Below are 18,682 nucleotides of genomic sequence, written 5' to 3'. Positions count from 1 at the left end.
ACAGATCACCCTGAGTGCCATCACACAGAACCTACAGGATGGCCAGGGGATCAGAAATGGCTGGCACTAGTTTAGGAAGGGCAAGTCCTTCCTGACCAATCTGATCTTCTTTTATGACCAGGGGACCTGCCAATAGATGAAAGGCTGTGGATGTGTCTGCCTGGACTTCAGCAAAGCCTTTGATACTGTCTCTCACAGCACACTCCTGGAGAAGCTGGCAGCTCATGAAGCATCTCCACTTGGTTAAAAGCTGGCTGATGGCCTGGCTGATGGACTGCTGGTGGATGGAGTTAAATCCAGTTGGCAGCTGGTCAGTGCTCCAGTCCTCCAGCGCTCAGTATTGGGGGCAGTGCTGTTTAATATCTTTATTGATGATGTGGATGAGGGAATTGAGTGTATCCATGGATGACGCCAAGCTGGGTCAGAGGATGGATCTGCTGGAGGGCAGGAAGGCTGCAGAGGACCGTGGACAGGCTGGATCCTTGGGCTGACACCACTGGCATGAGGTTAAACAGGACCAAGTGCCTGGTTGTACACTTTGGCCACACTAACCCCCTGCAGCTCCCAGCTGTGGAAAGAGTGGCTGATTGAGAGCGGCTGAACCGGAGCCCAGGTGTGCCCAGGTGGGCAAGAGGCCAGTGGCACCTGGTCTGTATCAGCAATAGTGTAGCCATCAGGACCAGGGCAGAGATTGTCCTGTGCTGGGCACTGCTGAGGCCACACCTCGAGTGCTGTGTCCAGGTCTGGCCCCTCAATTCCAGAAGGACATTGAGGTGCTGGAGCAAGTCCAGAGAAGAGAAAGGAAGTTGATTAAGGGTCTAGAGAATAAGTCTGATGGGAAATGTGTGAGAGAACTAAGGGAGCTTGGGAGGGATCAGTCTTGAGCAAAGGAGCTCAAGGGGGAACATTGTCACTTCTACACCACCCTGAGGGAGGTTGTAGTAAGATGAGGATTGGGCTCTTCTCACAGACAACCAGTGACAGGACAAGGGGACACAGGCTTAAGCTATGTCAGGAAGGTTAAGTTGGACATCAGGAGGAATTTCTTCACAGAAAGGGTTCTTAAACATTGGCAGGCACTGCTCTGGGAGGTGGTGGGGGCACCATCTCTGAAGGTGTTCAAGGACCAGCTGGACGTGACACTCAGTGCTCTGGTCTGGTTGACAAGGTGGTGTTTGGTCCAAAGCTTGATGCAATGATCTCAGAGATCTCTTACAACCTAACTGATTCTGGGATTCTTTAAAATTAACACCTGGTAAAGACAGGGAATCTTTTCAAGTATGCTAAACGATAACATTTTGTAAAAGGATTTTACAGGAGCTCACGTATTACCCTGACCAATCAATGTGATAGACACAAATCCCTAGAATTGTTAACTATTCTCTGGTCTTTTTATCCACAAAGCACACAGTGTTCTACACTTTTAGAGCTATAATGAATCTTTGAAATCATATTAAGGTGGAACCAAATAATAATTTAATTGCCAATAGCAAGAATTCTGTTAAATTATTTGAGCAGGAAGAACAAATCCAACTGCCTTTGAAAATTTGTGATGAAGTTAATGGTATAAGTTCTTCAGCAGCAATTGTTTGGGTCATCTCTGTATGTAACACATAGGTAATTGAACCATTATTTTCTTGAATTGTTCCTAAATTGCACTGTGTTTTCTTAATAATTGTACATGTTTTCCTTAATTTTCTAGCTTCTGTGGGCAAGGACAAACTACACAAGATACAAATTCATGAAGAAGTCAGGAGGTTCTGGATTGTTCATGCATAATCTGTGACCAGAGCCTCATGTCCGCCATGCAGTGCAGTCTTAAGCTCAGCAAAAAGATTTTCAGCTTAGAAAAGCACAGTTTATATAATCAACTATGTTACCTTTATGTATTTGGTGACTATTTTTATGATGCCTGCCTTTGACTTAGTTTAAATGCAAGACACTCAAAATACATGGCAAAAGAACTGGTCAGTGAGTCCAGCCTGAAGCAGTGCTCTGGCCAGAGTCTGCTTATTGGTTTTCATGTGACTCTCTCACGTGTTATGAGTTGAAAGTGAAGCCTTGTCTTGAATTAGTCTAATAAAACATTTTCCATCTGGAACAGAAAATACTATAATTCCAATCTTTCATGAAAGCCTTACAAATTAACTTGGGAACAATAAATAAAAGATCTTTTAATGTATGTAATTTGAAGAGAATTTTGTGTTCTAGCAGGTTCTCATAATTTATCCTAATGGTGGCAAATTTATTGAGATGAGAGAGGAGCAAGGAATCTGCCTGCCTCCATGTTTCCTCTTGTTGTCTAACAGCAGCTGCATCATTGGAAAATGTGTTTTAATGAGAATATTTATTTTTTCAATAGGAGACTAAACTGCTTTATAGAGTTCTGAATTGAGCCAAATGACTTTTAAGGTCCAGAAATTAAATTTTGAAATATGTCAACTTAGATTCTAGCTTTGTTTTCAACCTGCTGCTGCTGCAGGTTTTCTCTTTTGGTGTCTAACTGACATACTGTGTGAACACAATAAATAAGTTGCACATTAGATGATGGAAAAATATTATATATTGCCATACTTTCTTTGACTTAATCACAGCCTATGCAGTATCTCTAAGGATCTGTAGGATGTAGGGAATAAATTTAAGTTATCCTGATAGGTATGTTTTTAATAAGCTTTTACCCTAGACAGTTGCCAGAATGTGATCTGTATCTGTTATTGATTAATAGTTGAATTAGAAACATGAAACTAACCTGTTCTTGAGAATCAGCTCCTGGCATTCTATCAGCTGCTATGGAAGAAGAGCATGTGAAATAATATATTAGCAGCTTAGTATTTATATAAAAATATGAAGTTGTGAATAGAAAGCCAGTATCTGGAAATTTAAAGAATTCTTAAAGTGTCAGAATTGCTGCAGAAGATCTTTAACTCCTGTGCTGTTGCGATTAATAATTTTCTTAGGCATTTCATAGCCAGCTTGCTCTGTGAAATTGTATCCAGAACTTACCACAATAATGGTTAAGTATTACTTAACATAAGAAAATATCCAGAATCAAATTGAATCAGACTGACAGTGTATCTGGCCCAGTGTCCTCTCTAATAACCATGGCCAACAGCACATGTCTAGGGCAGAACATAAGCACAGGGCAAACAGGCAGCAATATTTTGCCAGAATACCCTGCCAGCCTCTGGTCATTTCCAGCTCAGGGTTTTGAACTTTCAAACACAGACCTGATCAAATTTAATTTTTCATTCCTCCATGTCTGCGAATAGGGAAAAGTGAAGTGACTCCTGCAGGCAGATTTGCTTATTGGAGATACCTTTTATCAAAGTGGCAGTTGCCTAAAGAAGGGAAGTTAGAGGCTGCCAAATGTTTAGTGGCTGTTTATTGCAACACTGACTACAGGCTTGGGGGAAGATATCTCCAGTTTGCCTGGGAGCTGGCATTGCTGCCTGCACGTTATTCACAAAGATTTGGGTGAAAACATTTGACAAAACATCAACTGAAGCCACTCTGCCTGTTAACCCCAGTTTGTAGGACTGCTTTTTGGTCTTTCATGACGTGCTTTGCTGTGATGTGTCATTCTTCAGTAGGCATGTTCAGCTACATGGTGTCATGGCTGTATAATGTGATGTCTCTGTCGTGGAAGGATTTGCCACAGTGTCAGCTCCGAATTTTGGGGGAGAGGGAGGGGGAGAACTGTTTGGGATACTGCAATCTGTGTATTGGAAAACAAAGACATTTCCCAGTCATTCCTTTGCTGCTTGTAGAAAATATTGATATGGATGGTTTAATTTGTAAGTAATTTGCAGAACTTATACCTGTTGCTTGTAGACTTGTTTTAATGTTTTCATTGTCTGTTCTTTCAAAGTAAGCAATGACATCAGAGTGTCTTACTGAGAAAAAAGTGACTTGCCTCTATCACCCAGCAGAGAAGTCCCTGATGCATTTTGTTATTGATGTTTACAGCCTAGCTGTTTACAGAGATGAAACTGGCCTGTGAACTTGGAGATAGATATGGTAGATATCCCCTAGTGTCACTTAAAAGACAAGAATTACAACAGAGGCCAGGAGGAAAGACAGCAAGAGGACACTGAGCAGTTTAGGTTCTTTAGGACCTTTGCTGCTCCATTCTCCAGGCAGCCTAGCTCCTAAGTACACCAGATTAAAGGAAAGAGTTTTTGAATGCTTGACTGTATTTTGGTTCATAATGACACACAAGTTTGTTCAAGCAGGAAGCGTAGCTAGCTAATAAATTGCAAGTTGTGTGCCTTCCTGCAGCAAAATAGAAAATTTTTCATTCAAAAGGCTGAAATCCATAGCCACAAAACATGAGGCTCTGTGGGACTGATGGGAGAAGTAAGGCTGTTTTGGAGGTGTTCTTTGACCTCTTTGAAAAATGTTTTTTCATTAACTGTGCTTGGTTTACATGCAGAATTTTGTCTTTGTACAGGTGTTTTCACTTACTATGTTTTAAATGTCTCTTTGCCTATCTTGGCAATTTGTGTTTGTATTTTTTTAGACGGTGAAGCCATTATACTTCAGTTTATTTTCAGTAGTCTATAGGATTCAAATAACAAGCAGTCCCCTACAGATCCAGATGAAGTGTACACAACTCATGTAGCATATAGTTTCTGTACTGTGGCACACACTTTCTATAGAGTGCACCACTGCCATATGCCAACTCACCGGCAGTGATGGCGTGGACAGAAGGAGAACCAACAGTAGATAATTTGGTTGCCCACTCTGGCAAGGTGAAGAAAGTTTCTCTTCTCCTATGAGCCTGCCTCTCAGCTGTGAAAACTGTCCAAATATGTCCAGCAATTTAAAGAAGTGTCCCATGCCCTGCCAGTACAGACCAGTCTCTGGTACTGGGAGCAAGCACTCCCCTGCTCCAGAGAGAGGGGTGTCTCAGTTTAGAGACAAATTCTAGGAGAAAACACCCTGGAATGAGCGTTTCCTCTAAAGAGCAGGGCTCCAATAATCCCCTTTTGCCAACAAGAGGAATGAATACCCATGGATGAAAGTGAAAAAAAAGTGAAACCGTTTATTAACAAAGCAAGATACCCACAAAGCACAGGGGGAAAAAAAACCTGAACCTTGCAGCCCATCCCCACCTTGCTGCATGGCCGAGAGGCCAAGATGGCGGCTGCCCCTTGGTGTGAGGGGACGGGAGGAACAGGAGCTCGCAGAGCCGCGAGGGCAGAACTGAGGGAACTTTTCTGGTGTTAGTCTCTGCCTGGCAGCCAGCGAAGCTGACTGCTGGGTTTTACTGTGCTTTCTCCTGCTGGTTCAGCTTCTCTGAGATGGGTTCAGGGCGGCCCTCCACCGGCTCTCCGGACAGGCCGAGAAGAAAAAAAAAGCCCAAAACAAAAAAAATACCAAAACCAGCCAACCAAACAAAAAGCCACTGAGAGGATTCCCGGTACAGCCTCCAGGCTGGAGAAGGAAAGGAGAAAAACTTCTTACTTCAAGCCAGCAAAAACACTAATCCAAAAAAAGGAATGATGTAGTGTCCCAGTCTGCGCCGCCGGAGCACCCGGAGTGAGAGGGTTTGCACAGAGCCTGCCCGGGGTTCTCAGGCTCCAGCCCCGTACCCTGGTTCATCCTAAAGCTACAGCACAGCTCCTCTGGCAGCCCGAGTGCCAGTGCTGGGCTGGATGTTCAGAGGAGAAGTCCCTTCCACACATCCTGGCCCTGATGCCGTGTGGAGTAAGTGATGGCTCTGATCACACAGCAGCCTTGAACAGGAAACCCCAATTGCCCAGGGATCCTGGAAGGTTACCAGGAACTGGCCTGAGGGTGAAAATTTCAGGTTAGCATCATAAGAGGAGGAGAAGGTGACGTGCTGAGGAGGCCCCACCATGTACTCAGCTGCCAGAAAAGGAACAGCAATGCACTCTCTTCACTGCTGTGCCACAGAGATAACTGAGAATGGAAAGCTGCTGCATGCAGTCCTACACCATGAGCCACAAAAGCTCTTGAGGGACGAGGTGGATCCAGTCAGGCTGCAGAGCTCCAGATGGCCTTGGATATCACTGAAAGAGAGAAGTGGCCAACACTACCTCTAGACTGGCTCGTGGGTGGTGGGAAATGGCCCGTGGGGGTGGCTGGACTGGTGGGAAAAGAGCAGTTGGCAGCAGAGAGGGGAAGCCCATGAGGGCTGCTGAACTGTGGCAAAACATCAGCGCCGGGTAGAGAACGTGGCTGCCAAAGCCCTTCCTGTAGGGCTGCTGGAGGACATCACAACAGCAGACAGGTGGATTGGGCTGCCAGGTGAAAGGGTCTCAGGTGGATCTGGACTGGTAAGGCTGAGTTATTTCTGGCTTGGTGGGCCCATGACACCTCAGGTCATCAGGGAAAAGATGCAACATCCAGATGGGTTTGTGATCGAGGGGTGGCTTTAACCACAGACTCCATCTCCCAGGTTATCCATGACTGAAAGGTGCACTGCAGCCAAGCAGGGCCAAAGGGGTAAAGCCTCTGTGGTGTGAGGGACACTGGTGGGAATATAAATAAGGGGAGGCCTGGCAAATTGATGGCATCATGCTCCTGCCAGAGCCACCAAGGCAAGCTCTGCGTGCTGACAATGGTGGAAACACCACTGGATGGCTGGAGATGAATCCTGCGCCTCACACCACTGCCTGAGGCAGAGTCCTTGAAAAACAAGTCCTGTGGTGACATGGCACCCCAGAAAGAGCTGAGTCAGGCAGTGGGACTCATTTCTGAAATGTGGCCAGAGAGCCCAGGACTGGGTGGGTGTTTCATATTCCCTGTCACAGACCTGCCTCTGGCAAAGGGGAATGCTGCAATGGACTGTTCCAAACCACACTGAAGGCAGTGGGTGTGGGACCTTTGCACACTGGGGCCCACATGTAGCAGAGGCTGCCCGGTTAGTTTTCACTAGAGGCTCTGCCAGTGGAGCTGGCCCTGCTCAGTCCTTAGCTCCACGTACCTTAGCAGGGGATAAAGTCCCTGCGATGCTTATGAGAAAGGTGTCAGGGAAGGCAGCGTGGATTTGTCCTGCCTCAGGCAAAGGCAAACCCATGTGTGGGACTGCTTTTGCTCAAGGACCTGGGTGCACTTGGTGGGTGATGAGGAGGGATGGGGAAACATGATATTCACCTTGAGGGGATTTGATTTTTGGGTGAGAACAGTTTGTAATGTTGAATTGTATAATATTGATTGCTGATTGACACTGTCACTGTGTGCCATTACTACCAAGGACAGTGAGCATGGATTGCTCCCAGTTGTGAGCTCCTTGTGCAACTTGCAACCACCAGACAGCACATGTCTCTCTCTCTCTCCCCCTCCCTCTCTCTTCCCCCCCCACATATATATGCATGTAAGTATTTAACTGCACACACACACACACACACACACACAGTTGGAAGGTGTAGCATCTGAGCATGATGTACATGCTGAAGAAAATGTCCTGGTTCCAGCCAGGATGGCTTAACTTTTGCAGCAGCCAGGAGGGGCATGGCCAGGACCTTGGGGTTATCCAATACCACCTCACACCATCTGCAGTGGTGTTGTGTCTCTCTGGTTTTCTGGAGTGTGTGGTTGGGTGGCACAAGGTCCTGCATGGTAAGTGACTGCATGTGAATAGTTCATCTGTTTTGTCTGTGCTCTTATTGGTGTTCTTGTTACTGTTCATTTTCCCATTTCATTGCTCTTTCTAGTAAATAATTCTTATCCCAACACATGATTCTTCTGTGCCTGCAGTTCTCCTCTCTGTTCCACTGCATGGGGAGGGAGAAGTGAGGGAATGGCACATGGTCTGGGGTGTTTCATTGGGAACACTAAATCATTCCTAAACCATGACACAAGGCCTCCTAAATGTAGCATTCTTGTTTGACCAAAGAACCTTTCAATCCACAAATGAGTTTAAATTTAGTATATTTTGAAGGCATTTATTAATGGCTGTGGTCTCTCTGCAGTCTCTGTACAACTCTTTCATTATGATAAAGGTCAAGAGGTGCAGACGGACTTGTGGAACCTGCAGCACAACTCTTGCAGGTTCAGGGCTTTTTTCTAATCCTGGAGGTGTGACATTGCACAGATTGCATGGGCATACATGTGTGAGGGGTTGTGGGAAGCTCTGTTTCACATGCTGGAAGGCATGCATGCATGTTTCCATGCATTCTGCAACTATCGGAAAGCCAGCAGCTTCTCTCTTCTACATCATTTGAAAGATGACACCTGGGGGAGGCATCTGTCTTTTGTGGTTTTGCAACAGGAATTTTCTTTCTTTCAGAAAACTGCAGTTAAGCTATGATTAAGGTTTAAATATACAAAGTTATTTTTAATATTATTTGGAGAGGTAGTCAAGCAGTGACTTGACGTCGATGGCAAAACTCCCACTGACTGTGCCATAGTGAGGTTTTCATTCAATGAAAAGGCAATAAAGAATTTGATTCATAATGAAGGGAGGAAAAAATGAATCCATTCAAGCTGTGTGGGTAGAGCCTTTCCTGTGCTGTTAACTGTGCAATGCCATCAAAACAACAAGGTCTGTCCTTATCTCCTGTAGTATTTATGGTTATTCTTTACTTACAAATGACCAAACATAATTAGCCCCTACAATTAGCTGTTTGTTGTCTATGGAAACTGTTGAGTGATGGCTTTTTCTGAAAAAACTCTTGTTAATACTTCAACATGAGAAATACTTTGAAATTGTCTGAATTATGGCATTTAAAAAATGATGTAAGGGTTGGCCAGGTATTATTTGTAGACCTTTTTTTAAATAAATGTGGTTTTTAGTATGTATACTATATACATCAGAAATATTTCTCTCTTTTTGTCCAGTGATAAAATAATAGTTAAAAATATCATAAGAGTTATAACTATCATAAGAGCAAATAATATGACCATTTATACATATTATTTCATTTGACATATCTTGCTGAATGAAGATGCTAGCGGGTTATAGCTCAGAAGTAATTTATTATAGTGTCCCTAATTACTATGAGTATGGCTTAATATTTGAAACAATTACTGATATAAACTATTCAATTAGCTCTGCATGTTTATTTCTGATTAATTATACTACATATAGTGCTTCTCTATTAAAATAAATACTGTCAGTACCAAAAATTGTCAAATAACATGCTAACTCAGGTCTGTTTAGCCAGCCCTGAGTGGCTATTTTTTTCAGTGCTAGACTTAATTTTTTTTTAAATTAACATTTTAATTTGCATGTCATTTTCAGGCAGAACAGAATCACTCTTTTTTTTTTTTTTTCCTTCTTATGGGTTATGCTCTTTTATTATGTGCTTCTCAAGGTAGTTTGAGTTATCTTTATGTAATAAATATGTATTGATGCACTATCTTAATTGATCAGGGTACCAATATCCTGTTATTTCCCTACCCTTAAAGCAAACCAAACTCAATCCTTATTCCATATTATCTATACTGGCTGAGTTTAAAGTTTGTATATTGAATGAAAAAAACCCTCAAGACTTTTACTTCTCGACTCTAACCAGCTGAAAAGATATGCAGGTCTCTGGGCTGCAGTTCTTTGACTTCTTTGAAAACTAAAGCATTGCGTAAACAGCTGACTTGGGACACCTGGTTAAAATGAATAAACTTGGTTGCCATGGCCAGAACCTGCTGCCCTTCTAAGAGCAGGGTGAACTTCATGTGCTCCTTAATATTGTTTCCCATAATGCCAATTGTGATTTCTTTGGCATTCTCTCTGGCTGTGGTCTGTCGAAACAAAACCAGAAGATTAATGGAGAATTAATGAATTAGTAGTTGCAAACACAAATTTGGAATTATTAGAGCCCAAGGCTGTTATGAGGTGGCACATCTCTCAAAAAAGGTGCTAAAACCTAAGGCATCATTTATCTCCATAACACTGTTGTTTAGATCTTGTGGTCCAAAGTCAGTGTCACATGACTGTAAGTAAGAGAAGGATTTAGTCACTTCTTTTGATGTTGTCTTGTTGAATCTCTGACTCAATAGTTTCCAAATGTTTTCACATAAACTGATTATGCAACTGCTGCTGGTTTCTGTATTTCAGCAGCTCTAAATGTGGGGTCCTTAGGAGAGCATAAAAATAGATTTGGGGCTGCCTTGGCACTATTGGTTTTAGGCCTGCCTGGCAGTGATCACAGCTAAAATGTGGCTGCAGAGCTCTTGGTTGTACTGTACAATCTGAAATTGATCCACATATTTGCTCTGCATCTGCTCTTCCCTGTGAAGAACTTCTGGAATAGTATTAGTAATGACCACGGGAGTGAAAATTGCCCATAAGGAAGAGGAGCGTATGTTACACAGTAAATACAAATATTTCCGAAACAAAGTTACATTGTGGGAATATTAAGATGGTAAATGCTTGCACATCAAGATTTACATATCACTGATGGGTTTTGTGTTAACTTTTTGTGCCCTTGAGAGGCTTTGCAGAAATCTGAGCCCTTCTGTGCTGGGATGCATCAAGTAAATTACCAGCATAAACAGTGAGATTGGTGCCAAGCTAAATGTGGGCACTGCAACAGATATTTGTGTTTCCAGCTGGGATTAATGTACTTTTAGTAGATGTATAGACACAGGATGAAATATTTAAAATTGCTTGACATTAATTGACAGTTAAATATTTGCTAGTGTGGCTTGCTTTTGAGAAGTAGGAAGCCCTTGTGATTTTCCCTTCTGTGTCACTGTAATCAATGGACACTGCTTTGCCATTAAGTTCAGCAAATGTAGGACTGAGAACAAATTAACTCATCACTATATACCAGTTCTTTACAGTAGGGGAGGCAGGAAGAGTTGGATTTGTGATTGCTGCACCTGTGGCCGTGGAAAAGGATCAATGCCATGTTGGCTAATGAAATAATGGCATTAAATATTATCTCTTTGAATCACTGTCTTTGCTCAAGCTAGTACAATGTCATTTTTCTGGACATAACTACTCCTATTTTTTCATAGTTAGATGAGAAGAGCATGGAATAAGTAAGATTAAAAAACAACAAATGTTGTAATTACTGTCATTTCTGAAAGCAGATTACTATAGTAAAGGAATAGTTTAAAAGGAGTATGCTTTCCTAAATTACATGACAATTATATGTGGGCTGCCATATTTTTTGTAGTCAACAAAACAAATGCATACACATAGTTTTGTTCATTTGTTCCAAGAGGGTCTGTGAATAATGATAGATTCATAAAAGCTAATTACAGTTAACTCCCAAAACAACTGGTTGTGTGAGACAATAACTGAAAAATTTATAAACGTCTCAAAAGTCTGTGAGTCTGACAATGTGAATACAAATTTAAGTATAAATGTATACTTGGGTATTTTATTCAAATAAGTTTTAAAACTGGTTTAATCTTTACAGCACCTCCCCTGACATGGACAGAACAATCACTATGCTGCCATGGGAAGAAGTGCCCTAATGAAGGGTATTTGAACGCTGATTGCTGTAGATGTATACACCAATCTGGGGATCATGGGATTTTCTGTGCTATGTATACTGTGTTACCCTGGAGTCCTCTCAAATCTGTACAAGATCAAAGAACTTTTCTGTTAGCTACTTTTAATTTAGGATTTGTGAGCCCAGTAGTTCTATCAGCTTGATTGCTTCCTGTTTAAAAGAATTCATAAATGTGTAATATACAAATATAGAGCAACATGTGCAGCAACGTATGTATAAATTGATTTTATTATTGTTGCCTGCTGTAGGATTCTCCCCTATGCCCTCTGAAATATGATTGGGTCTGAGATTTCCCAGAGTGAGAACTCTGTACAGAAATTATTTATTTAGAAAAGTTGTAGTTACCTTCATGTAATTCTGATTTTAAGTAGGTACCTTTTTGCAACAGTCCTGTTCATCTCCCACTACAGGCACCTGTGGATACTATCCTAAGTGGGTTTACTGCAGTTTTCTTTGATTTTACTTCCTAATTTTTATTAAAATAATATTTTTCATTAATTTAGTTGGCTGCCCTTTCTGGCACCTTTATCTTCAACCGAGGAAGTAGCTGGAATGTTTGACAGCCACATGGATATCCTGGGAGGGGATGCCCTCCTGGGGAGTTCTGGTGCAGCCGTGCCACTGCTGCCCTCAGGGATAAATGAATGAATGTCAGCTCAGGGGAGTCCACTGATCCCGTGTGAGAGCTTGATGAGTATGAAAGGGGATCTCAGATGACTCAACCGTCACAAACATGGAAGTGCACAGGCAGAAATTTTCTCAACATTGTCTTTCAGTTTTTGACAAATATCTCACTGCCTCAGGCATCAGGTTTGCAGATGATGTTGTATCCTAACAATATGTATGGTTAAAGCTTTGTCAAAATAAGTACCAATGTGCTCTTAAAACAGTTTTGATCATCTAAATCACTGATTATCCTCATACTCATTGTCTTTTTTTTTTTCTTTCCTTCTCTCTAGGCATACTTACAGCCTATGTGTGTATGAATCCACAGGGCTGACAGTCTCGTTCACTCATTGTTCAGTTGTTGAAATGATTTTCCCTTCTCGTTCTTCAACCCATTTATCACAGGCTCTCCTTTTATTTTCATGCTTTGGTTGCAACACACAACTAGGATCCACAGCTCTGCTGCACAGACTGTGTCATAGTTAAAGGATATATTGGATTACAGGGTTTTCTTCATGCACAAGAAAATCTGACTTTTCATGGTTTTAAACTCCTTTGAATGTTGAAGTAGCTTTGATTTTTCTACAAATCTCTGACAGTAGTTTTGTTCTATGGTTTATGATTATCCTTTTTTTTTCCTCCTCTCTGTAATGTGGTCTGAATTAGCATGCTGATTTGTGAAAACATTACTGGGTTTTATATTAATCAGATTTCACTTGTATGCTTCAGATAGATATTACTTTTAGAAATTTTACACAGTGTGCAATAATAAGAACAGCCTAGGCAGCATGGTACAGATATGAAAACATTACACCTTCAGGGCAGGTGTAATTTCCTATCTCCAGCTGCAAGCCCACCATCCTTGATGACATGCTACCAGTTTTTTACCACTCTAGCTGTTACTGTCAGTAGCTGGCAGGATCACAGAGGATCCAGAAAGACAGTGCTTGTTGATCCAGTGGACAAACCAAAGAGAGCAGAGCATTTTGTGTCATGGAAATCCATCTCATGACTTAGTAGAGATGGACTTGACTTGTTCTGTGTCCTCTTCCTGGTAGGTGTTGGCTCAGCCTGTGTAAAGATCAGACATCCACACTTTAGCACGGGTTGGCATTTCTTCTTTCCTAGTGCTTTAAACTTATTTTATCTTTTAGTGAAATTAGCTAAACAGATTATTGTCCTTAAATACTAATACATAGTCTTTCCTTTTATTTACTTTTATTTCCTATTTATTTCCTTATATTTCCATTTATATCCTTTTTCACTCTCTCTGTGGAACAACTGAGGCACAGTTCCAAATTTTTGCTATGTTCTCAGTCTACTCATGTTAAGAAGAGCTTTAGGAAATAAGATGTAATTTGCCCTTTTATGAACACAAAAACCACTGTGCTATGAATATGTATTTAGAACATTGAGAAGAAAATTTAACATTGTCAGTAATAATTATTCTAGTTGATTCCAAGGATACTTTCATACTTTAAAATCATTAGGACTTTTAAAACTATGTGGGGTATTGCAGTGAATAAGAAGTGCACATTTCATGCAGAATGGGTGTAAGAGAAAAACACACCATTGGAACTTTAAAAATATAACTAGAGTAGACAAATAAAGGCAACAAAGCCATACATCAGTCTTAGTGACAATCCCTGAGACAGGTGAAACACAAATTGCATTTTCTAGGACCAAATAAAACCTTTAAGGAAGTATCTGGGCCAAATTTTAATGAAGACCAGCCAGAGATGCTAAATTTTAGTTATTGGTAACACAAGTAGTAGGAAATAAAAAAATTAAAATATATTTGTCAATGAAACAGGAGAAACCTGGTTATCCTTACCCTCTACTGTGCTTTTCCTGTTCAACTGGTAATTGGGTGCAAGTAAAATGGCAGTCTATAATAAGTATACTGTGTAGTATAGACTGCAACTATTATTCAGTTTACAGCAGAATTGCTGCAGTGCTTGTAGTCTGGTTCAGAACTGTTCTGTCAGTATTGCTGTGATTTTTAACCCCGCGCTTCTTGGTGAAATGGCAGAGCAGCAGCTCTGAGTTACTTGCTGCACCATTCCTCAGATGGCAGCTTGCTGAACAGCATGCTCTGGCTAACTTGTAAGTTTTTGCACAAGTTTCCCAGTTGTAAGAATGGATGGAAGACAGGTCTAAAAATTATTAGTGTTCCCAGCTAATGGGTAACATTACACCAGAAAGCATTTTCTGGGCTGGTAGGGGGAATGCTACAGGGTGGTGTGACAGGGGAGCTGCTCTGCAGCCTCTGCATCTGCACTGCAGTGGTTTACAACCCTTCTCCACAGTACAAAAACCAGTCACTGAACTGATCTGAAGTGTCTGTTCAGTCCTAATTATATGTTTTGCTTTTCTGTGCATGCTCCATTTTAGATAAGCCTGATTGTATGTAACACTTTAATTAATTTCTATTTTTTTTTCTTTCTTTTTAACAGAATTGGAGGCTGGGAGCACATTGCTGAGGAACCTCAGGTGGCTATTTTCATCTGCTCTGGTAACGATATTTATTCTGAGCAAAGATATTTGTTCTCTCCCTAGGAGATAGCTTTAATGTGCATTCATTGTGTGAGTTAGAGGAGCTTTCATGCTTCTAATTCCAATCTGTTTGATCTCCTACTTAAATTCTAAAATAAGTCTAGTAACTCATGCAGCTAGTGTATGTTGACTAAGAATGTATTGATAGTTTGTTCCATTTCCTTCTATAGAAAAGAAGTAAAGTAATAAAGACAACCTCAGGCCCTGCTGAGCCTGTTATTTCTGTGAATTTTTGCAGGTAAAGGGGAATCTGAAAACACATTAATTCACCTCAAATGTGATTCAGCCTTATTTTGGTACTACTCTTCTATCATTTACAAGCAGAAAGGACTTACTTCTTGAGTTATTAAGCCCTCATTTACCAAACATTTTGTATGTCAAGGAAAATAGTAAATCCTTTAAGACTTCAGCTACCAGAGAGAGTAAGCCCCTAATATAACCAAAGCACAAAAGGAATTATCATAAACTAAACTAAATCATCCAAACTCATGTCATCATATGAAGGAACTGGCAGAAGAGAGAAAACAGTTTAGCATCTTAGTAGATATGGGGTCTCACTATTGTCTTGCAGTGCTTTTCTACTGAGTAGATAATAAAAGCCAGCATCACCGCAGGTTAAATCAATCTAGATCCAGTTATTAAAAGAGAAAGTCACCAGGGAGGTAGGAGTTACGGTGTGATGTTGAAATAGCCTTTCACAAGTGAAATCAAGGTGTAGGAACTCACTGTCCTCGTGAAAATGCAGAATGCCTGTGCTGTGCAGCAGCACTGGGCAAGTGCTCAGAAGATTCCAGGGCACAGATGTGAGTGTGCTGCAGGGAATGAGTGTGTGTGTGTGTTGGCCTCTGATGGATGGCAGCCTCCTGAAACAGCTGACATAATTGCTGACATAAAGCAGCAACTTGAGATTATATTTTAAAAACCGAATCACAGTGAACATATTTAAAGCCACAAAGAAGAGAGAAATAAAACAGTGCTGGTTGTGGCCTGGCTTTTCCTTTCAGGTGTCTGGAATGACTTGTAGTCCAGTGAAGCTTATTGATAAAGTGCAGCTTAAAAAACTTGTCAAGGAACCCTGATAAACTCCCTCCAATTATTTCTGTAAGTATTTGAAACGCAGACAATTCTAATCCTCCTCTGTAATTATGCTGCATGTTTCAAAAATCTGATCTTAGTAACACAATTAAACACAAATAAGACATAATTTACTTAATGGAGAGGTTGTGTGGACTTTCAGTTTTGTTAAGAGAGCTAAGTTACAAGTATAAAAAAACCCTAATATGCAATTAAAGCTGCCTTGATAGTAGTTACAAAGACAACTGAACCCTTTCAAGAGAGAATAATTTTATTTTGTTTTTCAAGCAATTACCCTAATGTAATTGCTGCTCATAATCTGGTCTACTTGATACAAACTCAGGATTTCATAGAATGTTCAGAGTGTCATAGAGGAATATCACAGCTTTGCACTCTCTTTGGAAAAATGCCTATATATTGGTGATGTTCTTACAGTATTTCTTCATCAAACACTATTTATTTGCCTTCCTGTGATACCAAATTGCTCATATTTATTCCCATCACATTTTATAAAATGAATGTGAATTATAACAGGGTTTTTTCAGCTCTACACAGAATTCATGAATAACAAATTCCTAAAGAAGAGGAAGGAAAATAGATCACTGTGAGGTTTAGTAATGATCTATAATGGATCAAGGCAGAAATAGTGTTAAAGTTGGTACAGCAAAGTACCCTTGAGAATTTTCTTCTCTTTCAGGGAGAGTGTAGTTGTCACTAAATGTAAACCTTATTAAATGCAGTTAGATAGTGCTGTGTAGTGATACAATAAAACCAGAGATGAACAGTGTGGGGCTGAGACAAATAATGTCTTACCACACCTAATGTTTTCTACCCAACTTTAATGCCAGCTGTCAAAAGAGAACAGTGGTGATTATATGGGATCACAGTTTTGCTGATCTGCACAAATCTGTACATGCATTAAAACTGATACATGCTGAAAATGAGATAAATGCATATAAATTACTTGTGGAACTGGTAAAATTATAGTCTTAGTTTAAAGAAATCTCAACCAAATTAATCCATAGATAGAAATGCCTGTAAAAGAAGCCTAAGCTTTTATTAATTACAAAAACTAGATACAGGGGGAACTGATGTGAATAAAGTAATAAAATGACATGTAATCAGAAAAAGACAAGTATTACACACATGGACAGGCTAAGGTTCCAAGCTATTTTAATGTTTTTAGTATGGATATTGACAGAATCTATAATCTTTGTTCTATGTCTTTATTTTTTCTACTGCATATTTTAAAAAATTGTAGTATCAGTAAAACTTTATCAAAACTTTATTTTGGTGGTATTACGTGACTTTTTTGTGATCCAGTTCTGTCAAAAGCATTAAAATGAATGACTGTACCTATAGATCCAGCATACATAATGTATAATAACATCTACTCCTAGAGCCATCTCTGTATCATGTTTTGGAATGGGATATGAAGACTTGACACTTGGCTGGAGCAGTGATTCAGTTTGGTGTGACTCTTTTAAAGTGATTTTAGAATAGTCTGCAAATCACCCTGAAGTAGAACACCTAGGATGGGTTCTGCTGGTTGTGTTTTCAAGGTGGACGTTGTGATGTGATAACTAATTCCCCTAGGCCAGCAGATGCTGGAGCATACACATATGTACCTTCATATATAATTTTCTAAAATATATTTATGTGAACACAAAAGTGTGTGACTGAAAATCAGGTGTCAAAATTTTAAATTAGTCCTGTGTGAACATCAAAGTATAACTCTAAACTGAGTGGATTTTATCTTAACAAGTTAGTGGCATGGACACAATCTGTTAAAAGAGTCTGTATCCATAATTTTGCTTTCAATCCTATACAGTCCACTGTTTTGGTGAGAGGCAAGGGTGTTATTTAATGGAAATGAGAGATGCAATTTACTCATAATTATCATAAAAAGGGTTAAATCATAATGCAGAGGTGGCTATGTATGTTTTTTATATTACAGTAATAGACTCACCAAGGAAAAATTCTTTTATGAAACATTCCATTATTGCTTTTATAGACCCATAATTTGAGAATTACTGCTCAAAACCCCAGATGAAATGATTTTACAATCATAGGTCCATTAGAGGTTTAAGAATTATCTAGTTAGATTACAAAGAATTTAGTTGTGAATAATTGTTGTGTGATTTATTATGCTATTTAGAATTAAACAGACACATGTGAAGTAGGCTGTATCTGCAGAATAGGCAGCTCACCGCTGTGCTGAATGTGGGGCCTTCTCATCTACACGTAAACTTTGTACTGATCCACTTACTATTTCTGCATCTTTAGCACAGTAGATTTATTATGACATCCATTTCTCTCATTTCAGGTACACCTGACATGATACTATTGATCCTCAGGCCCATCATCCATTAGGCATTCATTAATGCCAGAGTGATGGGCAAATGGGAATTACAGTTATAATAATTCCAACAAAGGAGTTGATAAGGATAAAGGTAAGGCACAGGTGTGTAGCTCAGCGAGGGTAAGGATCTCAACCCAACGCAGTACTATAGTCACTCTTCATATTGTTGAAATAAAAAGGCCTAAAGCACTGGTACGGGTTCTCAGCGGCAGTATGTGAGCATCTGCAAATGGGAAAACAAGGAAAAGTTCAGCACACGTGAGGTAGAGCTACTTCACTGTAGCTGTTAGGGCAACCTGAGCAGGGGTACCTGTCCACTTGCACTGTTTTGCAATTCTCTTCATGAAGTTTCCAGTTAACTTCTGCCGTCTTGCTGCTTGCTAACACATTAAGCTTTATCCATTTTCCGTGGGAGAGGAGGGATTTAAGTCGTTTATAGTAATCCAAATTGGCTGCCTTGCTGTGGGTACGCTACCTGCTTGATGACCAGATGACTTGTTTCACGGTCGGCAGGGCCCGGGAGGATTCGGGCCTGGCTCCCAGCACTTGGTAGGGGTGAAGCGACTGTGCGAGCTCTAAGGACAGCCGGGCT

This window comes from Vidua chalybeata, chromosome 11, assembly GCF_026979565.1.
Source record: "Vidua chalybeata isolate OUT-0048 chromosome 11, bVidCha1 merged haplotype, whole genome shotgun sequence".
In the NCBI taxonomy this organism is placed as follows: Eukaryota; Metazoa; Chordata; class Aves; order Passeriformes; family Viduidae; genus Vidua; species Vidua chalybeata.
This window is presented reverse-complemented; position numbering follows the sequence as displayed.